The sequence below is a fragment of the Triturus cristatus genome, chromosome 10 (genome assembly GCF_964204655.1).
Source record: "Triturus cristatus chromosome 10, aTriCri1.1, whole genome shotgun sequence".
Taxonomy (NCBI): Eukaryota; Metazoa; Chordata; class Amphibia; order Caudata; family Salamandridae; genus Triturus; species Triturus cristatus.
This window is the reverse complement of record NC_140593.1, coordinates 369,667,638-369,692,642: the sequence shown is the minus strand read 5'-3', so window position 1 is coordinate 369,692,642 and position 25,005 is coordinate 369,667,638. Positions and strand designations below refer to the sequence as shown.

At 42.4% G+C, this 25,005-nt stretch overlaps 1 protein-coding gene across 1 annotated transcript in view; it reads right to left on the bottom strand.

Moving 5' to 3' along the window:
• The window catches only part of DNAH11 (dynein axonemal heavy chain 11), a 3,007,685-nt gene that overhangs the window by 1,243,177 nt on the left and 1,739,503 nt on the right, over positions 1 to 25,005 (bottom strand). The window lies entirely within an intron of this gene.

Here is a 25,005-nt window from a genome sequence, read left to right as displayed (position 1 = left end):
TACTCCTGCCAGGTTGCAGATTATCCCGTCTTTTCCCCACACCTGGAGATGTGAACTTGGCTGTCAGTAACACTTGTATATAAAAGTGTTTCTCTTTCACAACTGCTGTGGGCCTCTGGATTCTGGTGTCTAAATTGTGCCACACTGTCTTGTAGTTTCTGCTCCGTACTTGTACCAAGTTTCCTAACAGAGTTTTGTTGTTCCACACGTCCAGCTCTGGGATCTGTTTCATGCATTTCCTGACTTTGGCATATTTCTCCACACAGGTCCAGTCACAGTCTTTGTCTCACAGTTCAGCAGAGTTGTGAATCTATCTCTTGACAGTAGAGATCCAAAACAAAGGCACAAAGGAGGGAAAGGGTTTCACACTTAGCTACCACAGTCTGTTAGGGATAATACCTCTACAGAAGAGTGGAGCAGGAATAGGGTAGGGGTTCCCCTCCACTTCAAAAGTACCCTCTGTCTTCTGGCGTTCCCACCTTGGAGTCTGATCAACTACATCGGACCTTGGTAATTCTTTGGAGGAGCCCTGCAAATCACTGTCAAGAACTCTCTCCAACCTCCACTGTTAGACCTGGCAGCCCTAGGGTCGTCTTCCACCCAAACCTTTTGCCTTCCTCCTCCATTTGTTTTTTTATCTCGTTTCCGCTGGCCTTAGGACTCTGTGCACTTTATCACTGGTAACCAGTGCTAAAGTGCTTGTGCGCTCTCATTAAACATGATATAATTGGCTGAAACCCAATTGACATTTAATTTACTTATAAGTCCCTAGTAAAGTGGTACTACTTGTACCCAGGGCCTGTCAATTTAATTCTACTAGTGGGTCTTCAGGACCCATTGTGCTACCCACTTAAATAGCCATTTAAGCATGTCTCAGGCCTGCCATTGCAGCCTGCGTGTGCAGTTTAAACAGCCATTTATATCTGGCAAAATAAACCTTTTGTCAGGCCTAAACCTTCCCATTTAATACATATAAGTCATCCCTAGCGAAGGCGTTGGACAGCCCAGAGGGCAAGATATAATATATTTAAAAGCATTTGCAATGCAATAGGTGTCCCATTACTGAAGGTTTGAGCTATTGGCATTGCATTATTATTTGCAATGCCAATAGGACAAACTTTCAGTAATGCAAGACCTTTTGCATTGCAAATTCTTATTTTAAAAGGCATTAACAGGAAACCAGATGGTGGGGTGTGACTTGGTAGGTAGGGAAGGGTGAATGCAGGGGAGTGGAGTCAATGGATAGGTGGTGAAGAGAAATAGTGTAGTAAAAGAAACAAAATATAGAAAATTAGACTAAATAGTACCATTACTATAAACCTTAACAGCTAAATTACTTAAACTTAGCATTATGGCGGTAAAGTTATATTGGAAAAAAATATTTGAGTGAATTTTCTACCAGTGTATGCATTAAAATATTTTTTTTAAAACGTGAAGTGTGTCGTTTTCTTTTTTCTTTAAACTTTGCCGAATTGGGTATGCAATCTATGAGGTGCTGTCAATTGTTTTGGTTTGGTTAAATGTGTGTTTTAAGGGTTACATTTGTGAAGGGGTGATGGATATGGAATATAAACCCAAAAGCGTGACGATGTTTTTTGTCAACGTTCGTTGTACTTGAAGTAAAGCACGACCAGCTAAAGCAATCTCGGCTCAATATAACAGCAAATTGCATAAATCACTGATGGTCTCAACAAAAATGTCCTAAACTGAGTGCATGCACATAATTGTACGAGGCAGCCTTCTGTAGGTTAATGTCAGAATCCAAAGTCCTATGCCCTTATAGTAATCATCTAATGGTTCACATATGATCACCTCATAAAAATTCCAAAATCATAATAAACCAAATGCACTATCACAGGGTATCTCCAACCTTTTCTGTAATCAGAGCTACTTATGTTCAATGAAACTCATTGAGAGCTACTAATATTATTACTATTTTAACAGTGTCCACATCAGATAATATTACAATAGTGGCCACCATATGCAAGATTACTACCAGCAATCACCTTAGTGCATCAGGCATGGTTGGCAGCAGTAATGTAAATAATGTAAAAAGGCTTTGTCAATATGGAATGCCTGTACATGGGTAGTACATCACAACCATGGCGACGATGCCTCTGGTACCAAGGTATAACATTTGTAAAAAGTCTCCTAAATGCCACATGATTAATCATTCTAATATCAACTTTAAATATATTTAGGGAATTCCGCCATTTTTCTTCAAATACCAGCTTATGAGTTCTGAAAATAAACACATTTACATCTCGAATACACACTCTCAATTTTGCTGTATGTTTATTAATTTACCCAAGCAAACACTTCTAATATAGTAGGCTGGGCTGTACGCAGGAGAGCTACTCGCAGGTATCCAGGGAGCCACCAGTAGCTCATGAGCTACTCGTTGGAGAACCCAATCATTTTCATAGATGTTAATGGCATTGCCTCTATAAAGAATTTTCATTGGTGATAAATGTCTGTTTAGCGACAGTTAAGAAGAGACAGCTTGAGAAAACAAGGAAGGGGCAGAGAGGATCGGGTTGCAGACTCTATAGTCCGAGATCAAAAGATAGCAACACAAGAGAAGCTTGGAAAGTGAAAGTGATGCATCGTGCTAAATGTTGTAGAAAAGCGAGCATGGTTCGCTGAATGTTACTGGAAAGCATGTCGTGCCTGCAGTAGGAGAAACTCATTAAAGAAAGTATTGCTTACAGACTAAATAAGACATACCGTATAAAAACTGAAGTAAAAGGGCCAGTACCCATGGGAGGATACAAATGAAGACAAGGATGAACCTAGGAAGGACTAACAAGCCGATTACTGAATCAGAGGCCAGTATTTACGAAGGACAAAGACATAAGCAAATGAAAAATATGGGCTGAGAGTGGGCGGTGCTTCAAGTCCATACTCTAATACTGCATGCCTCGCAGAGCAGCGCAAGTGCGCGGACTCTAGGCCCGACCTAAAAAAGTAGGACATGTGTTTTTAAGTTATACATGTCCTGGTAGTGAAAAACTCTTACATTCGTTTTTCACTACTGCAAGGCCTACCTCTCCCACAGGATAACATTAGAGTTACCCTATTACTTTTTATAAGTGTAATTTACAAATGGGAATATGTGACCAGTTCATGTTTGGTGTCTCTGGAATCCTAATTTAAAATCCTAATTCATGGTGGAATCAGATTTTAAATTACAATTTTGAAAATGCCACATTTAGAAAGATGCAACAACAACAAGGTGATGGAAGAAATGCTTGAATTAATATCACCCTCTAGCAATAGCTTGGGCCATACCCAATCCATTTTTTTCCCCCACCATGCCACCTCAGTTTGGATCCTGCCATATGCAAATCAGCCTTGACCCTGCTCCAATCAAAACAGTCCAGCCCTAACTTTTAAAAAAGTTGGCATTTACTTGCCCTAGGCATTTAGTCCCTGTAGCCTGTCTTTTGTCACATGACTGGGTGTGGCTAACACTTGCGATTTGTGTATTCCTCCTAGACAGATACACACAATATGGAGCTTAGGTGTGGCTGGTCCAGAATGGGGGGGGAAAGTTGGGCAGAACCCCACTTACACCTGAATAAGCTGTGTCTTGCCTCCAGACAAAGGGCTGCATAGCTCCTGAAGTTAGTCTGGAGATAGAACAGGCAAGGCAGGATGAAGGGGACTTCAAAGGGAATAATCTAGAAGCTTCTAGCCCACTTCAAAGGTGCACTTGGGTGTATATACTGGACCTCAGCCATTACCATTTCAGTACACTTCTGGACCTGTGGATACTCTGCCAGGAAGAAAGAGACTGCTGTGCTGCAGGAGGTCTGCTACTCTGCTGGACTACTGCCTTCCTGTGCTGCTGCTTTGCTGACCTGCTGCCTGGGTGAGAAGGACTAGACCTACATCACTTAAACTCAGAACCCCAGAGTGAATCTAGGGCTTGTTGGCTGGCCTCCTGATTTGAAGCCTCAAGGACATAACAGTCTTCCAACAACCTTGTATCTGCACCTGGACTCTTGCCATCTGTGAGTTTAACCTGCCGAGTGGTGCCACTCCAGTCCTAGACCTTGGGAAGTGGGCTTAAGATGCTCTGCCACCCTCTGTGGATCTATAGGAACTGAGACATCCCCTCTGCTGCGCAGCGCAACCCTGAGCAGAACTGATGCATTTTCGCTGATGTGTGGCTTGGAACATGTCACAAAGACCCACTTCACCACCACAACATACATCTCCTTTGGAGCCACCTATCCTCTGCGCAGGCCCTCGCATCTCTCAATGACTGACTCCGCATCACATCTTCTTGGAACAGCTGCATCACCCCAACGGCGTGCCATATCCTCGATGTCTGACTTCTCATTGAAAGCTCAATTTACAGGATCCTTGTTGACAATGCAGGCCTTCGCATTGCAGCCTTACTGCATCTCAGAACCGGTGCGTCAATTCGGCTGCAAAAAGCATCTTTGACGCGGTTCCTTCCACTGCTCTGCAAACCAGGACTGAAGGCACTTTATTCAGTGGGCCCCCACTGAGTCCCTGTAGTCGGCAATGCTCCATCACGGTCGCCCGGAATTTGTGACTTTGTTCTGGTCTGGCATGAAGAGATATCCATAGTTTGTGCTTTACGCCTTTTGATGTTATTTTCCCTAAAATCTTTCAAATGTAATCTCTCTGGTTCTACTAACTGAAGTTTTGTTGCTGTGGTCTGCTTTCATTTATTTAAAATTACTCTACTTTTTACTTTTCTAACTCTCTTGTGGGCTGTTTTGTAGTGAATTTTTAATGTGTTACTGTTTGAAGTGTTGCACAAATTGTTAACACATTGCCTCTGAAGTAAGCGTGACTGCTCTGCTGCGCCAAGCTACTCCAGCGTTGAGCACGTTAATTTTGGGTTTGCTTGTGACTTCATCCTGAGAAGTGTGTGGTTGCTGCTTGAGAAGGGTTTCACCACCCTCAAACAACTCCTCAATTTCTTGCATCCACCATATCTACCACTTTGGTTGAGGAATTTAAAATGGATATCTGAGTTGCCAAAGTCAAATGCACCACACTTGAACAACACACAGTCTACTGCACAGGTATAAACCCATATTCATGGTTGTCATCTATGTCTTACATGGACGAGTAAAGGACCTGGTTGCATGGGACTGACAGACCAATTTAAAACATGGGCAAATCCAGTAGGCACCACATTCCTGGCAGGCAACTGGTAAATAGGCCTTCCTGCCACAGTTTCTATTGCTGCCACCAGTGGCCAGTTATGGTCAGAAGAGGAAGGTGTTTTTATTCCATGTACAAGTGACTCCAAATTCTGGTCAAAAGGATACGGAATCAGAATGTGATCAAATGATTTGACCATAATGACACTTTGTCATTATAGTGTGCACTTTGAATATCAACCCCAGAATGTCAATGGGACAAAATATTGAGGACAACATGTTTTAAAAACAATATTGATAGGTAGTCTAGATTTGATTTTCTATACCCAACTCCACATACTGATATCTACACAGTATATATATATTCAAGTACGTGGATGTAGAGTTAGTAATAGTAAATGTATTATTTCCTATATGCACTTACCTTTTAATATTTTGTCCCTGAATATACGGACCTCGATATTCTGGTACCACAATATTCTGTGGCGGTCAATGTCCATTAGTACAACATGTGATTATGTATGTCAGGCTAAATATGTTAAGGATATGTCTGAGATATGAATTTGTACACATTTAAGGCAAAAGCACCTAGAAAAAGTTAAGAACTATGAAAAAACAAAAGTTCAAGGTGGATTGGGAACCAGGCACGATTTCAGGCTAACCATGATGGAGCAGAGGTCTGATATACCAAACAGGTTGTCCTGGTCAAAGAATATACCTCACACTTAGCGTGCAGCTACTGGGAAAGCTGCTTCAGCTCAGTCCTGAATCCCCTTTCTCTTTGGCGTAGTGTTCTGGTTACCTGGTCTCTCTCCAGCCAAGTCTCAAGTAGGGTCTAGGCCTCTTTAGTTAGATGGGCCATCTTAGAGTCAGGAGTTGTTCTGCTTTTTGTGTACCTGAAGTAGGTTAACAGAATGGCAACTACTTGACTCTCAGAGAGCGGTTCCACCACGATTCAGGCGTTTGTGAGTCCACTATGAGTCAGAAGCATGAGTCAGAAAACAGGATCTTTCTTCCAGCTGAGCCTTTTTCTGATGGAGTCATTTTAGTTCCAGGAATGTTCTGAAGATGAGATTTTGGAAGTGCCAGATTTATCCTGTGTACTAGCCAGTGACTGGAGAACTTCGTCCACCCAATTCTAATGCTTTGCACACAGTCCCCCAAATGCCCATTTTAACTCCTTTCCTCTTTGCCTTAAGGTAAAATGTCACGTTGGGTCTATCCGGGATCATAAGGATGAGGACTCTACTGACCAGTTACCTCCTTATGTTTCTCCTGTCCTTTGTTTTCAGTCACCGTCGGATTCCTCCATGCAGGGCTGTCACGTCCCCTTTAACTATGAGCACTGCCCGGAATCCCAACCCAGCTAACTCCGTCACATGCTCCTATCAGGACTTGTTATCCGGAAGAAGCGGCCCATTTAAACACCACCCAGGAGGGGAGGAGCGCCGTCATCACGGACCCCGGGAGTACAGACTCCGGAGGAAACCTGACCGCATCCTGGAAAACTCTCTGGGCAGGAGGAGAAGCGACCGTCGTCCCTTCAGGAGCTGACGAGAAGAGAACGCCGGAGACACAGCGGAGGAAATCTGAAGAGCCTCGTGAAAGGGAGCCGGACCCTATCCGGTACCGCGGACAAGCCAGCCACGCTCCTGGAGGAGTGTGGCTCCCAGAGGTACGTGCCCGCGTACAGGGTTGGTTCACCAAAGGGGGGCGCGACTGTGAGCAATCCGCTTTGCAAGCGTTGGGAGGAAGGAGGGTCAAAAAGGCTGACCCACTTGCTCAGAGAGTCCCGACTGGGGTTCACGATCACTTGGTGGCGGTCAAGGTGCTTTTCCCTCACTCCTTTCCCTAAAGGCTGCTAGTGATTCAAGAGTCTATGGTGAAACCCATTTTTATTTTCTTTGTTTTCTTTGCCACATATGGTTCTCCACTGCCCGGATTTCAGAGAGAGAGTGGGAGGAAGAAAAGGAGGATCCAGTCACAGGCTGTTCCCTACCGCTGACGACAAGACGGAAAGGGACTTTTACCGTTTATATCTGCCTAATAGTGGAGTGTCTTTTGATAAACTCCTTGTTTCACCACTTTAGCATACTGGTCCATTTCTGGTTATCCACATAAAATTACCCAGGAGCCCTAGTTTAAGAATGACAGGACCCAGCTGCCAATAGGAAGGCCACTCTTCAGCGTCTTCATCAATCCCTTACTTCACAGAGTCAAATGGAATTTCCTCCTACTGTGGCTGGAGGAATCTTCTGGGGACGCATAGGAGCATCTCCAGGTCAAAAGAGGTAGTGCTAAAGCTGCCCTTTGTTCTGTCAACTGTTTATGTTCACTCCAAGATAGCTTCTCCCTGCTAAGTAACCAGCCGTTAACAAGCAATTACCTTTCCTGGGCTCAGAGGCAAGTCACTCTCTTCGGAATTAGGGTCATTCAGTCTCCCAGTCAAGGATGTTTATTCCAGGGTATTCCAGCTCTGGAGGAGGCCTAAGCAAAATTACTCCAGCGTAATTCATAACATTTCTGGAAGTTCATTTTACATTTGTTAAGCAAAATTCACGTCATTAAGCCATTTAGTTTAATTGTGAACCATTGCAGTAAACATTTACAGCAAGGTGTGCCATATGATGTAAATATTTTCTGTGAAAGCCAGTAAACAACATAATATGAGCAGCTGTTGTTCGTGGTACTTTGTTTAAATGCATTCTTGGGCCCAAAATCGATGCAAGGATGGAGTTCATGCTAACCTATAGTGCAAAATGATGACTTTACCTAATTTGTGTAATTTTGTTGAAAGTGTTGAAAATTACTTAAACATTTGTTACACACATTTTATAAACCCCTATTTTGAAGGTGTGATAATTGGCAGGACTGGTTTTAAGCCAATTCTGGCTCAGGGCCCAAAAGTACATTTTTACAAAGATACTTTTTTGCTTAAATTATCAAAAATCTGAACTCATCATTCATTCAGATTTTAAAATCTATGCTGCATACATATTATTACCATTTTTCTAGCCCTGCCCTACTAGGTGCCTGTGGAAAATGAAGATTTAAATCACCTTCGCCTATTAGGGAAAATTCAAGCCAGGCATACCGAGAAAATTGCTTTTGTCTTTTATTTCACTGCGAAGAAACGCTTATCCAAATATGCAGCGTAGCCTATTTTTTTTTATTTTATATATTTGCGCCCTGCCCTCTGGGCCTACAAGGCACCCTATGGGTGACGTATAAATGCATAAAGATCATCTTTTGTTACATGGCAAATGCATTTTCCCCTGCTGTGTGTCACTGCAGTGCATCTAAACCGCAGCCTAGCCAGAAAGCAGACATGCTCCTGCCAGATATATATTTTGTCACTTATGTGGGTGGTGTAAATACACACTACATACCACATTGGACTTTTATCTTCCCACGCCCCAGGTATACTTTATGCCTCATTTACAACAGACTTACAGGAAAGTTAAATAGGCCAAATTCCAATGTACAACACATGATTTAGAGGGGAAGGATGGGTACTTTACAACTGTTTAGCAGCCGTAAAGATCACCGTGTCCTAAAGTTAGCAATAAAAGGGTCCAGAAATAGATGAAAACTCTGGGATGACCATGCAGAAAAGCCAGATTTTCTACAATAGACATCTCTACACATTATGTCGGTGTGCTCACATCACCTAATGCCACTCCTTTGCCCTATGTCAATTTACTAGCTACACTACACTTTTGAGTGACTGCTTCGTTTCTGATGAACAATAGATTTGCAGTTCAGTAGAGTTGCCTGTAAGAGGTGTTGTGCAGAAATATATTACCACGATGCAATAGTTGCATGATAAATAATGCATGGCACAGCAGTATATGTATGGTCTGTTGCACACATTTTGGACAACCACAATGAGAGCCACTGAAAATCTATTTCACAACGACACACATCACTTATTGTGCAAGCTATCTGTGGTGCTAGGTTACACATCATCTATTTGCATGCTAATGTCCCTGGTGCACAGATGGCAGCTACTTCTTTCAGTGATAGGGATTGTGGTAAAGAGCCGTGGCATCATCTGCTTGGTGAAACTTAAATGCATGGATATCTATATTGAGAATGACACCACTATAACTAATAGGTAGCATACACACATGTAGCATGTAAACCAGCAAACCATTTGTTGGGTTGAGTTTAGATTGTTGGGGAAAGACATGAAATGTTAGGATTGAAAATAAGCCTGGCAGTTACTGATGTTTTTTTGCTCTGCTGGTCACGTTGTGCTGGTCTTGGAATAAAGTACCTTCTTCATGTTACCTTCTCCAGAGCTTCTGGTGCTTTCCTTCAAAGACTTTTCAGTGGCAACAAGTTTAGTCATTCGGTTTTGTGAACTCTACTTGATGTCCCTCTGCTGACGAGCTAGTGCGTACGGTGACGGGTGGACCCTTGACCGAAGGAAGCTTTTGGATCGGTTGAGTCCTCCTGTGAGGTGGTGGAGGCCGACGAGTTCAAGGAGTGTCCCATTGTCTTGCCAGTTTGAAATACTCACTTATTTTCCTGTCTAAATTACAGGAATGATTTGATGTGGAAGCTGACTTGCTTACGGCGTCTTTCTCAGGAGGAAGTCATTGCATCAGCGTGGTGTGTATGGCCACCATCTTTGAAGGAAATTTGTGTGCTTCAGCTCGGTGATTCTAGCACCTATTTATGTCTTTTCATGGCAAATACATTCTCTTCAGCGTCAGCGTGTATTTACGTGCCACCATTTTGGTATACATCTACAGTAGTCCAGAGAGGTGGAAGGATCTCCTTCAATGGTTAAGCAGTGATTCGAATACCTTTTTGCTGCGAGTTCCTTACTTTTAGGTGGTATTTTTCAAACCTTATTTCTGTGAGACCCTGTTGGTTCTCCTGGTGTTTCTCACACCTTATACTCCTTCAGGTACTGTTTAGGGATTTTATTTTATGACGTGTGGACTTCACAAATATTTAAGGCAAAGTAGCCACAACCTTGAAAAGTGCTTGCTTTTGTAGCAGCTACAGTGGTCCACACACCTAATTGGTTGTGGCCTTGTGTTTTTCTTTAAAATACATTTCCATTGTAGCAATTGATGGTTAGGTGGTGGTTTTGGGATAAGTGTTCTCCATCTTAAGTTGCCGTCTATTGGTTTTAAATTCTAAAGTAAAACACACTAGTATGCACAAAGAGTGGTACCGCTTGCTGCCTTTTTGACAACCCCTGGCAGTCCAAAGAATGAATTGGGAACGGTGGAAAGAGGGGTTCAAAGCTTATTTGGAGGCTATTGGAGGGAAGGTTTTTATGGAGAAAAAAAATATGCCACACTGCGTCACTCGTTTTAAAGCACTTACCAAAGTCACATGTTATGAAAGAAGGAGATTTTGTGAATGAGTATGCCTCTGCCATCAAAAGCTGGATGCTCCGTTTAGGAAGAAATAAATGTTATTACGGAGAATCGTACATTTTATACACTGCATCAACTACCCAGTGAATCTATTGAATCTTATGTAGGTGCTCAGAGAGTATTAGCGGCTTCTTGTGATTTCAGACCTTTTGAGGAAGAGATAAAAAATAAAAATGTGAAAAGGGCCAGTAGTTAAAAAGTAAGTCAGGAAAAGCTATTAACAACAGAAAATGTAAGTTTAGATAAGGCCATAGAAATTCCAAGTAACAGTGAGTCTACCACTGCTTTTATAAAGCAAATAGCATTGAAATCCAACATGCATGCTCAATGCAGTGACAATAAATTGAAAAGGAGAGGGAGAAAGGATGTTTATAAACCTAAGGGAATGGAGTGTTACTGGTGTGGGAGCAAAAATCATTTGGGTAATGCTTAAACATGCCCAGCTGCAGATAACTGTAAAAAAGAGCCATTTTACCAAAGTGTGCAGATCTAGACTCAATGGTGCAATAGTTAAGAATGTTAATGCTGTGTCGAAGTCTATTATTGAATCTGTCAGATAATCTGATTCAGATGATAACAATGTTGTCTTGTGTTTGTACAATGCTGGACTACAACATGAGAAGGTGTCTAAGAAATATGTTAGTGTACATATTTCACAAGTTGGGTTCATAGCTCTCAAAATACCTTATTGTGCGATTTTTGTCACAGGTATACCTGTAACAATGATAGCAAATTCTGGTTTGTCTTTCATGTTCATAGGACCCAAGGAGTGGGAGAAACTTTCTTACATTATGCTCAGAAGTTCCTGTGTTTCACCTATTGCTTATGGAGGAAAACCCATTAAAGTACTTGGTGAGTTTGATGCCACATTAAACTACAAGGGGACTAGTGCCAAAGGTACAGTGTATATGGCCAAGATCGGCTCAAGTCTCCTAGGGTGGTTAGAACAAGAGAGTTTGGGAATAATTTTGGATCCCAACAGTCCAGAGCATGTGATGTTAAGAAAATAGTGTGAATTTGTTATGGCTGTGGATTGATGCATGTGGGTGAAAAGTTTACCTGAAAAGTTTGCAGAAAAATGTAGAAAATGTAAGGGTTTTACCCATCAGATAGTTTTTAAGTCTAATGCCCTCCCAGTGGTACATAGAGTATGTCATGGCCCATATTGATGACAAATGAGCTAAGAAAAGGAGTTGGAAAATGTGTGAAAGCAAGTAATTATATAACCAATTGAGAGTAAGGGATGGGTATTTCCAGTGGTATTGGCAGGGAAACCAAATGGATCCTTGAGGATGTGGATTGATTTGAGTGATCTAAGTGAAAAAATTCGGGTTGACAGACATCCGTTATCGAATATAAATGAAATGCTTGCTACTTTAAAGGGTGCTAAAGTTCTCACTACTTTGGACATGACATCGGCATACCACTAGGTAGTTTTTATTGTGAGTCATGACATTTGGCGTCCTTTGTCACACCTGAAGGGGCATACAGATTTAAACAAATGCCTTTTAGGTTGGCATCAGCATCTTATATTTTCCAACATGTAGTTGAGGCCACATTCAAGGATATTCCAAATGTCAAATGCTTTCAAGATTACATTTTGGCTTTTAATCAAAATGTTGACGCCCATACCAGATCTTTGGTTAGAGTGCTATCTTTTTTTAAACAGAGCGGTGTAACCTTGAAAGGTGGTTTAAAGCTACAGCAGAATTTCCCAATTCAGAGAACAAGGCTCAATTGTGATCATTGTTTGGAATGCTGGAATTTTTTTGTGAATTTATTCCCAGCTGTGCTGAGAAAATAACATTATGCATGCTCTGCTTCAGTAGAATGTGATTTTTTTGTAGAACAATGAGGTCAAACAGGAGTTCAATCAAATGAAAGTTGAGACGGCCAAAGCCATTCAACTCAAACTGTTTGCAGTGGCGGCTCCTTGAAGGAGTGCTGCTGTGCGGGGCATTGGAGGGGCAGGGTGGTGGGTAGTAAACTCCAGATTGCGGCCAAATGGAGTTGTGTATATAAATAAATGAATAAAAAACAAATTACATTGTGCGCTGCAACTCCGATTTGGCATTGCAGCACGCGCAATTTGTTTTATTTATTTATATACACAACTCCGTTCAGCCGCATTACGAAGTTTACTACCCCCCACCCTGCGCCAACCCCGCCCCGCCCTTCCACCCCGCAGCACTCCCTCGAGGAGCCGCTACTGACTGTTTGATACGCATGATCCTTGTGTGGTGGTTACTGATGCTAGCCAATATGATTTGGGAACACTTTTGTTTCAGATGTGTGGTGGAACTGATGAGGTGGTGGGGTTTGCTTCACGCACCCTAAGAGGAGGTGAGGTTATTTGTTTTGTTATCGAATGTAAGGCATTGGTGGGGTGTAGATCATTTCAGGAACTATTTATGGGGCATGGAGTTTGCCATTCAGATGGACCAGGAGCCATTAGTCAATTTGTTTAACACCAATTGTGCTTGTAAGGCTAGGTCCAGAATTTTGAAATGGCAGTATAGATTGGAGGAATTTCAATATCAACTAGAATATATCCCTGATCCAAAGAATGTTTTAGGGGAGGGTCTATATATTTACGGTTATGTGGATCGAAGGAAGAGGTGAAAGATGAGGATTATTATATGGTAGGTCTCACTTCTAACTCAATGGATTACAGTATAACAGAAGATGAAAGGAAGACAGGAGTATCATAATGAGGCTCATCAACAAAGGATAGCCTATAGGTAACAAAAAAACATAAAGATGGATGCATATGAACATACATATGCTTGCTAAGCTAAATGTGTTTGATGGTATACTTGGTAGGCCCGATTTGTTAGTTGGTCCCTCTGCAATGTGTGCCAAAGTTTAGAAATTGGGACATGAAGGGTAAGTATGCTTGAGAGCCAAAACAAGGAGTTTAGAGGCCAGGTTGCGGTGGCCAGGTTTGGATAAGTATATTGAACATTATGCAAGAAACTCAGTTGCTTATGCTGCGAGTGATAAATCTCAAGTCACAATTCCTAGTCCAGTGGAGGCTGTTCCGGTTCCAGAGAAACCTTGAGTGAAGTTGGACATGGACAACATTAGGGACATGAATGCACTTAGAGAGAGTTCGAGGTTTAGTATTGTAGTTGTGGCCTACTTTTCTCAGTGGCCTGAACTGGGATTTGGGAAAACTGCTGGTTTAGTGAGATAATTGAGTATTTACAAAAACGTTTTTTTAGAGGGAGTGTGCTCCTGATAAATTGGTAACTGACAATGGTGTACAATTCACCGCCCATAATTTTGGTAAGTATTTGATGTATTGGGAAAGAAAGCACAAAACTAGTCATTGTATCCTCCCCGAAGAAATGGTTTAGCGGACAGATGCAACCATGTGATCAAGGAGAAGGTGCAATTATCGATTGCCAATGACTTAGATTGGAAGAGGGAATTGAACGTTTTGTTGTGGGCCATTTGCATGACACCTAATGATATTACAGATCTTTCTCCATTTCACAACTGCACATTGGTTTAACAATACGTCTGACAGATACGTGTGCTGTGACAACTCCATACACTAATGCATATCCTTTCTGATGGGGACTCTGCCTACACCTTCTGTTGTATATCCTCACTCCACTGCATCAACCTGCTAAAGTACCTCTAATGGAAGTACAACAAAACAAACATGTAGATACATGGTACCATTGATCAGACCTCTAGACACTGTAATTGAAGGTTTTTTTTTGTACGAGTTCTACACTTGTAACATATGTCAAGTAAATCTCGAGATTGATCATTAATGATGAAAAATGTCTTGTGCCACTTGGCTAGAGACAACAGTTACAGAAGGCTAGGTCAGCAAGTGATGCCACCCCATAAAGCACAACTATATCATGGTATTTTCTTTATAAAACACTTACAACATTAAAATATTACATCCCTAAATGTGGCCTAGACCTAGTCCAAAGCACATACCAATCATGCACAGTTCCTGCATGTCAGGCATGAAAACAGAGCTGTCATGTACCAACGTATCATGTGTGACACATGCAGCCAAATGTTCATTAATTTCATAATATCACTATGTATGGTTGAAACCTGTGGTGCATGTTAAAGATGTAAAACGCAAATGTACAGAATTCATTGAAATATTGAGCAAAATACTAGGAGTGTGTTAAATACATAACATATTTGCAGTCATAAAATTAGAATTTCAAATTTTCATGTTGCCAGATGATGTTAAAGATGTAGTATGAAATTTTCCAAAAGCCAATTAAAATCTGTCAAGACATCGCTCAAAAATACAACATAGTGACAATCCGCTCTGCTGTTGGACGTAACTAAAGGCTACCAACAAGTCAGAAAGTCCATCCAGTAGAAGAAAGTGCTCAAGTGTAAACAGTGGCAAACTGATGAGTGACAGGTAAGCTCAAATTAAGTTGTTTCCTACTTCTCAGGCAAGTAACATATGTAGTGTCTGAACCGCATATAGATATTTGAGGTCTTCCCAACTATGCTTATGTTTCCATTAATTTCAAGAAGCTAAAGCCATGGAACTGCATTGCACACTCTTACGCAGATGCATCTGCCCCCATTGACCTCAATGGGACCATGCATGTATACCTCTCTACCTGCTGAGTTTCGAAGGATGGTGTAGACTTCTGTTTTGGACGTTTCAGCCAGTTAAAGATAATGATGGGAAATCTATTTTGTAGGATTAGAAGGTCTTGCAGAGTGGGTGAACTCATCACAGTCAGTGGAGGTCATTTCACTTATTCAAAGGCAAAACATATTCCTGTCTGAGTGAGGTTCTCAAAAGGTTCAGAAAATGTAGAGGAATTAGCTTATAACTGGCCACAAAACACACACTTGTTTTGCTGTTCTAGGACTGCACAATGTCACACAGATTTGTACCTGACCCTTGTAAGGTGTCGTTAACTCATTCCATAGTGGACGATATTTCTTATCCAGGTACCTCCAAGTCTTTTCTATATGACAGAACATACACTAAGAAAAGTAGCTGTTTGCGATCTATAAACCAGGCTGACAAGAACTACAGGCCCTGACCTGGATCATCTAGTGCACTCTGAGAAACAACTTAAGTGTCAGCATAAGATTGGTCTGCAGTCCTCTCTATTGATTGTTTACATATGGATTGCACTATAAACTGTGCTACTGATAGTCTGTCTTGATCCATCATAAACCACTTGTGCACCATTTTTCAGTATTCACTGGCGTCTCTGTATGGAGAGGAGAAATTCTAACTACCCAAGGTGAATTGATTTAGGCAAGTTACTAGTACATCTATGATACCTAATATATAAGAGGCAACCTGTCCCTTGTGTGCCCCAGTAATAGTGTGCTTAAATCACAGCGTGGTCTCTTCCTATCCCTCAAACCAACGCCATGGCCAATCCCAGTGAGAGGGGAGCGTGTGGCAATATGAAAAGTGTAACTAGAAACCATATTATATGTCTCTTGACATTCATTTCTGGAGTACCATGGGCATGGATAAGCAGTTATGGTTCTGTGCTCAAATGAGAAATGTGAGTGTATGTTATAAGTTCCTTTACAACCACATACCACATGGTAACTGGTGCATATGAGTGACATGACTTTGTAATCTTTTGTACATGTGCACTCATGCTCATCATCATGATGTATCCCTCCCTACCAGACATACATCCGCAGTCACTTTGGGTCAGGATCCAAAGTTTTTGCTAGAGGGAAAGACCTGAAAGATGGCATACTATATACTATGGCGGCAAATAATAATTCATCATTGGACGGAGTGAAATAATAAAAGTGTTTCCAACTTTCCTGCAACACAGTTGAGTTCACAGCACATGTACATCACCATCTCTGAAAGATAGCAAGTATTAATAAGTTTCCAATACATCTACTGTGTTCAACACTCATCCCAGAGGTGGTGCCTGTGTAGCATACATAGACTGAGTGCAGCACATATATGTCTGCTGGATATTACTCTCCCCATAACACATACAAAAAACAGTGGGACAGAGGAATGTAAAAAGACATCAGATGAAAAGAGGGAAGAGTGATGGAAAGACCTGCATCCTATGTTAGGCAAAGGGTCAAGGCCATTGGCATCACAAGAAGAAAGAGTTACTGGCACAGCAAGGCCACAGAAACAGTCAACAGAGGAAGAGCCAACAGCACTCACATGCTTGATGTCACCTAGGGGCTTAACAAAGTCACCTCTACCAATGTCCTTTCCTATCCTCCTCAACACTTTGTAATTTGGGTCAAGTACCTGTTTATCTTCTTACAAATATCTTTGGGTGGAATAACCACATTAGACTTCTGTGAGCCCTTAACAGCTGACACCACTAATCTTAAGATTAACTGAATGGTTAGTTGCATCGTTATTGTGCATTGGAAAGCACAAGGGTGTGCTGAGGGTGAGCATTGATGATTTCATAACCTCAGTAAATTTGCTTGGTGCACATGATGGTTTTCCTACATATTTTCAAGTGGGCTCTATTGCTCTTTAACTGTTTTGAGCCTCTTAGGTAATATTCTTCTAGTTGTCAATCAAGAAAGGAGACGCTGTTCCAAAGAAGTAGAGGAAAGGAAACCGAGAAAAGAAGGTCCTAGGCTATATGAGACCCAAGGGTTGGGAGGGGAAGCAGAGCTTTTCTCTTGTTGCCCTCACACACCCCGGGAGGTGTCATGCTTCATCATCGGGCGTTTTGCTCCTCGTCGGGTCGGCGCTGCAATGCCCTACGGGTCCCCGGAAGGGTCACTTTAGCAGAGATCTTTTTAGAGAAAACGCCGTCTGGTGCATGCGGGTGTGTGATGGATTACAACTTGGTTAAACCCCGAATTAGAATTGAATCATGAAGTCTTAAGAGATTGTTTGGCTCTAGATCAAGTGAGCCGTATCCCTTGGCTGAGTTACGTTAAAAGGTTGGCAGTGAAATTGGGTCGGCCAGAGCTATTTGATTCGCCAGATGAACTAGTAAAGAGTGACCTGCAGTGGGTGAAGCAAGCTTATTTATATATGGCCTCCATGGAAAGAGAAGAAAGGGAGTTGGTAAAACCAACGGTACGCGCCCACCAATTACTAAAAATGTCTTGTGCAATTGAACCGTATCTGAATGTGGTACCTAATCCTAACCACCGCTTCCTCCTGATAAGATTTAGGTTGAATCAGCTACATTTTCTTCTTGCTGACCCTCCGGGATGGAGAAGAGTGGAGGATTTGGGCCTATGCTCATGTGATAACTTTTCTACGCAGGACACATTACATTTTATTTTCTTTTGTGAGCATTTTTTGCACTTTCGGAAGCGTTTCATTCTCCCAATTCTAAAAGATACATTTTTCTTACAAGCAAAAAAAGCACATATATTTACAGTTGTTGTCCAATGTCTGGGAGATTTTTAGCATAGCAAGTTTTCTTATCGCAGCAGTTAGAAAAAGGAAGAAAAAATGAGAGCGATTTTTATGATTTAGTTTATAATAATTGATTTTAATGAATCAAGGTCTTTTATAATGTTATATTTTAGATTGTGTCTCCCGGATCACTCAAGGCTTATAATTAGTGTAATACCTTTGCTGCTAATCAATGCTATAGAACATGGGGGAAATACATTGAGATTGTGATCTAGTTTATATCACTTGATTTTAATGAATCAAGGTTTTCCATAATGTTATATTTTAGATTGTTTGTCCCCGACTATTTAATGTTCATAATTTGTGTATGGAATGCATTTATGGTTTTAATTAACCGAATAAAGTACTTTTGACTGACTGACATAGGGTTAGCCACAGGATAAAGTCAAGCTTTGGCACGATCGAATATACCAAGATGAGAGTGAGAAAAGGAATAATGATTTGTACTTGTTTTGGTAATGGACCTGGTTCTTACAAGTCAGCAAGTAAATCAAGAAAACGCAGGCTTCCCAGTGGATAGGTGTTTAATTAGAACAGACAACGGGAGAGATTGGTCCTGAGTATGAGAGATTTTCTGAGAGATGCTTTATAATAGACACTTCAATCGAGTAGTTTGCAGGTAGGGCAACCAGGCTGCCTTCTTTGTGGGCAGAACTGCTACATAGAAGAATGCACACTGTACAAAGCCAGAATGTAGCAACATAGATAAAGATTTGGATGACACTGGCAGCACTCTGCAGCAACTCGCACGCCTAGTAGGACGATTTAAAGCATAGTCCCACCGAGGAGTATTACGCACTACTGGCACACCAAATGATGATGCAGCCTTGTAGAGTTGCTGGAGCCTGTACAGGTATCGAGATGGCCATATCAAGCCCTCGACTGCCTGACAGCTGGAGCCACTACTAAGTGAGCAACCATTATTGGATAAGAGAAGGTAGAGTAATTTTGGTCAGACTAACTGGATATGTGCTTAGCACACATTCCCAAACATCCACACACATATCCCACAGAACACCCCCTCCGACCCACGTCCCTCCCAGTGGAAATGTTGGCACATTTTGGCTTGGAGCTAAGACAAAATCGAACATCGTCTCCACTTATGCGTTCAGTCCTGAGTAAAAGACACTAAGGACAGGGCCTAAAAAAAACTTAAAAATCTGTGAATGAACTGCAAATGATTCAAACTGTGGCTGCCCACCTGGTTTAGAGAGTCCCCTAATATTGATATGCCTCTCCATAATTGAAGCAACTTCACTGGCTCCATGTGCATCAGAGAATAATCTTTAAAGCGGTTGTAAGATAGTGGGTTTTTGGTTGCATATGAGTTGTGTCATTCACAAGCAATGGGTCTGCATCCTTCCAATCTACCGAGAACCAAGTACCCCATTGTAGCACTTGACTCTCTTAGGATATCGAGGCAGAGCAGTTCCTGGACTACTCAGGGGAGGAGGTATGGTCTAGTACCCCAGTCCACAACCACCCAACCAACACTCAATAAGTCTGACTTAGTCATAGGTTTTACTTATTAAAATAAAAAGTACTCTGTTACGCACAAACTACTCAATACTACGCACAAACTACTCAATACTATACACAAATATATACATGTAGGCAAATTGAAATGTATATGCTGACACCTTCTAATAGTTCACACTCCTAGCAAGCACTGATCCCTAACATGACGGCACCCCCTTACCTTTGCCATGAGGGGTAGTAATCTAAAGGCAGGCCTACTAGCTTTGTCAGGGTGTCACCACATTAATAAGAAGCGGAAATATGTCATACAAAACCATTGCAACACCATTAAAACACTGTGGATGGTACCATCTTACAATCAAATTTTTTAATGCCTGTCATGTTTCACTATCAACCTTGTAATTGTTAATAAAGTATTTCAAAACACTTCAATGACCTTCATCAAAACATGAGCTGATTGACTTAATTTTGGGCTAGTGAATAAAACCTGTTCGCAACCTTGATTAAACCATACAATATTTCATTGTCATTTTGGTATTCTCAATAAAGGATTATAATTTCAATACAATGTGTTCAAGAATCTTTCTTTTACTCTTAACACGCTGAAAGCACAGCCCTAAGACTCATCAAAAGGAGCCCTTGGGCTCCAGAGCCTTTGTGCAAAAGCACTAGCTCCAGAACTACTTGAAAACTGATAACATCATCCCCTGGTAATGTATCTAATGACCTCGGAGACATTGGTTGATTTTTTGGTCACATTATTGGTGGGCTGCTGCACAACTAGCACCCTCCATAGCACTAATCAATATCATTGGAGGCCCCTGATGTGTCTGATGATACCATAGAATAGAAAACATTATGGGGGAATCCACTCCTCCAGAACATTCTGATGTGCTTCTTTCTCTAATCCTTGCATATTTTATTAGCAGCCTCACACCTCTTCTCCCTAGCTCCGGGGTTCTTTCCCCTCAATTGCGGCTTCATGCTGTGTTGCTCTTTTTCCTTTTTTAAAGGGCACACGATTGCCCCTGTGCTTCTCTGTGAAGCACCTGGATCATGAGTGGAGTCTAAGTCCACATGGCCCGGCCTCCTCTCGATCGGTGTGACACTGTTCTGTGCTGACGCAGGAGCCAGCATCTGGATTATGCCCCCTGAGTCAGTGCAGAATGGTAGTCATGGCCCTCAAATATGCGCATATGAAGCAGGGGTAGGCACATGGCAAGTCTTCCAGGTATGGCCTCTCCAGGAGTAAAATCCATTGGGAGTGCAGCTGCATTTCATTTCCTCTCTCCTGGGGAGGGGGATCCCGAGGACGTTTTTCTTGGTGTCGGTCCCTGGGGGAATGGATTCCCAGGTACAAAAAGCGTCTTGCGGGAGGGGCCCCAGGCACACCTCCTCCCACCTCTTGATCAATCGAACTAACTCCGAGGCCCCGGCTCTTACCATGTTTGATGAAGGGCCTGGATACCCCCGTGGTGATTAGTGTGCTTTACAAATACTGATTATTTCCCCCATGGGGACCGAAAGTCTGTAGTCCATTTATCTGGCCCCATTGGACTGATTTCCATAATTTGGTGTGATATTACTCTTGATGGCATATTACTCCTGATATCAATCCTTAGCCTCCAGGAGTATCTCTCTCAGGCCTACTAGCCACTAAAATGTATTTTACTGGTGAAGCTTGGTTTTCCTCATCCTGCTCCGGGCCTGCCCTCCTGCCATTTAGCTCCAGGTGCTGTCTTCTGTCTGGGCTTTTGACACCTGCGTTTGCATGGGCGCTCCTCAGCTGCCCCTCCAGAACTGGACAGCTGAGTACCCTCCCTGCCGTGCTCCCCAGGCCTCAAGGTTTTGGTCAACTTGCAGGGCATCTCTGCTCAACAGGGGATTCATTGTTCACCACTAGATGGAGGCCACACGTCTGCAGGACCAGTCCAAAGGAAATCCATGGGAAGCCTCCAGTGTTACACCCAAGCCGGTCAATCCCTCTACTGTCCCTCAGAGGGTATAAGAGGGCCAGAGTCACTGGCCCTGGAGAAACACTCCTAGTCCCAGAGTGCCAGCTGCAGTGCAAAAGTCCTTAAGTCCATCCTTGCAGTGGAATCAGGTGGCTTTTACTTCCAGCTGAGCATTCCTTCAGTGTTATCTCTTCCAGGTCCAGAACGTTCTCAATAATCTCTCCCTTGTACAGGGGTTTGTAATTGTTTTAAGTGGTGGTGGAAAGTTCCAGAAAGTAGGAACCTTTGTTGAATCCTGGAATGACACATCATTCGACCACTGCCCCAACCCTCCTGCAATGAAATCCAGGACATTTGAACATGACGACTTGAAGTGGTTTGCTGAAAAACCTTCTCTGAGAGCCTCAACCCTGACCCCAACTGCCACAGCTGTCTGATCACTTCCCTCCAAAACCTCAAAGGGGAACCTGTTCATTATTAGCTCCAGAATTCTGGCTGTCCTCCTTTGTTTCTGGTCGAGTGAGCCTTCTCCGGCCAGGTGTAGTGTGGAAGGTAATTAGCACATGCAGGTTTCTTCCTGCCTTCCTTTCCCAGGTACAAGCTGAAGCACTGTCAAATAGCTCCTTTATGTGGGGAGGCATTTGATCCTCCAGCTGGCCCAGTAAGAAGATAAAAGCCTCAAACCTAATTATGAACTGTGTCAGAGAATGATTTAGAATTTTCAAGAGCCAGAATGAGTGCAGCTATCACAAAGGAGACATTGGATCTGCACTTTGGGTACTTCTTAATCTTGGATTGGTACCTCTCCTGAATTGCTCGGCCTAAGTACAGCAGAACTGTACTCTGGTGCAGATTTCATCCATGATGTATAATCCATTTATGCTCATTCACATTATAAGGCTTACCTCAGGTCAACACTGTAAGTAAACGGCCTATAAGTTGTGTGACCTGCACAAGTGATGGGTCCACATTTGCCCTCCACCGGAACATTTGCCCTCCACTGAGCCCTAAGCACCTTGTTGTATTGCTGGACTCCATAAATATTTGTCCAGTCTGTGCTTTTTCCTTAGAAAAAGGAGAAGTACATGCATTAAACAAACACTACTAAATACAAACACTACTAAATACAATGCATTGACAATGCATGACATTGTATAATCACCTCTGACCCCCAAGGGGTCAAATAACCACATCAAATAAGTCTATTGGCTTGGGCAAAGGTTCAGGATCATCGAACCATATGTCAAAACATTATTATATCAGTAAAGCATTTACAAATGAACTTCACATGTGTCTGTGTGCTTTTTATTTACTGCTCAATTCATGAACGGCAATCATAAAAACAACCCTAGATGGCATCCCATTCTGATTGCATAACATGCAACCATAGACTTAGCCCCTAGGGGGCTTCTGCAACATGTACATTCTTTTTGACACCTTCAGGCCAAAATCATGGTAACCATAAACGTAGCCCCTCGAGAGCGCTATACTCCCAGCTGTAGAGCACAAGCTCCAGCCTGGGGAGTGCTTGAAATAACTAACAAAGCTTGGTATAGTCTTCCTTTCTGTGACCCATCCAACTTAGAGTCAGAGCTTTTAGTAACAGCTTTTGAGCATGTTTGGGGGAGCTGTGATGCTCCTGCAGCTCCGTGTTCTTTTTGGGGGTTGGTGATGGCTTGCTGTCCTGGGCCCACCACAAGCAGCAGAAAAGGTTTGGCCAATTTCAGCCCCACAGAGCATTAGGGTGCTCTCACTCCAGAACGTGAATACCTAATGAGCGGCTCTACCGCTGATCTGGAGAGAGCCTCTTTTGTTTTCTGTACCACACAGCTTTTTCTTTTTTCTCTTGGGGATGCTTGGTCCCACTCAATCACTCCAGCATTGCGTCAGTGTTGGGGACATCCCAGGGAGGCCACCTCTGGCTGCCCCACCTGGCTTGCGCACAGGCAGCCTCTCCGCTGCTGCCCGTGGGAGCCAGCAGCATTCTTCTCTCTTGCCCGCTCTGCTTTCTTACTAAATTAGGCTCATGTAGCGAAGCAGCTTATTTCTTGCATTGTCCTATTGTTCTACAGTAAACTTTTGCACATATTAGCATGTGCAACAAAGTTGGATGAGTTTCCCTGAAACTAAACTTGTTTACAAATTCAGCTTGCACAACATTATCACAATGCCCTGAACAATGTGTAAAAGGTCTATTCTCGCACAATGTACAAATGTCATCTCTATCTTCATCTATGGGGCAAAGGGCTATCTACATATCCATAACATCACTAATCTATATGTACATCACAAGGCTGCTTTCTATTACAAAAAGATAAGCATCCTGATAGGAGGGGTGGCACTTCAGCTGACACCGAGGGTCCATGCATGCTGATACTTCACCATGCAACAGTCTGACATCTCGTGTGGGGTGTCCAGTTTATGACCAAGATGACGCCTTCATTCTCTCCCATCAAGTAATGGGGTTGGTTCATTCCTTGGGGGGGGGAGATGTTTGGTTCTACAACTACACACACTCTAGGTACACTTAGGGTATTGTTCGCATCAAAGGAGTATGCTCGATTACTGCCTTGTTTTATATGCCTGCATATATACATTGTTTATGAACTATGGTAGACTATATCTACTATTTGCGCTTTGGTGCTCATATTCACTTTTATCTGTTTCTGTCTATTAATCATTCCAGCGCCCGCATTTTATACAAGAATAGCATTGGTTCAATAAATGTATTGAAAATGTCCGTCTGTGTATTCTCTGTATACTTCTCTGAGTGTGAACACGAGTGACTGAGCAAAGTTTTGGTATTGTTTCCAATAACCCTGTGGGTTCAGAGTTGCCAAGTTCAGTGGTTGCCAGAAATCATTTGAACCCTGGTAAGGTTAGGGGGGCTTACGGTGGCAATGTGAGCTAGCTAGTCCACTGGACACCATATCCTGCGGGGGTGTCCGGAATCAGTCTAGGCACCAAGCCCCTAGTTTATGTTGTCCAACAAACTTGCAGATTCTATGGATTAGTAGGAACTATACAACATAGCGTCGTCAATGTTGGTTGGGTTCTTATTTAATGGTCAATCCTCAGTAGTTCAGTCGTGCTTTCTCAGAGACCCCTACTCACTTTCAAACCAGAGATGTCCGAAGTGGGTAGGGAAACAAATCTGCCTTGGCCAAGTAGGTACACCCTGTATATTGGCTGTAGGTTATTCAAGCTTGGAGGATTAAAAAATTCCCGCATTGTGCAAACCATATCTTCATAAAATCCATTTAAATAAAGTACCTTTTATCTTTACACAATGTCCAGAAACAGAGAAGCAGGTGAGGACATTGAAGAGCAGGCAGCTGCTCTGAATATTACAGACAACTGCAGACAGACAGTCACTATGAAATTACTACAACATGGCCTCCCGGCTAGAGGTGAATATGTTACCTCCGTGGTTGAAAACACCACAAGAAATGCCAATACTGATCAACATTCAATCATGCTTTCATTCAAAGATCACATAAACTAATTGCTACGATCTGCAAAAAATGTTATTTAATTTCAATTCTTTGTGTTTAAATGCAAATACTTCGAATTTTGTTGTTGTTGTAGTACACAGAAAGCCTTTGTGATGATTGATTAGACAT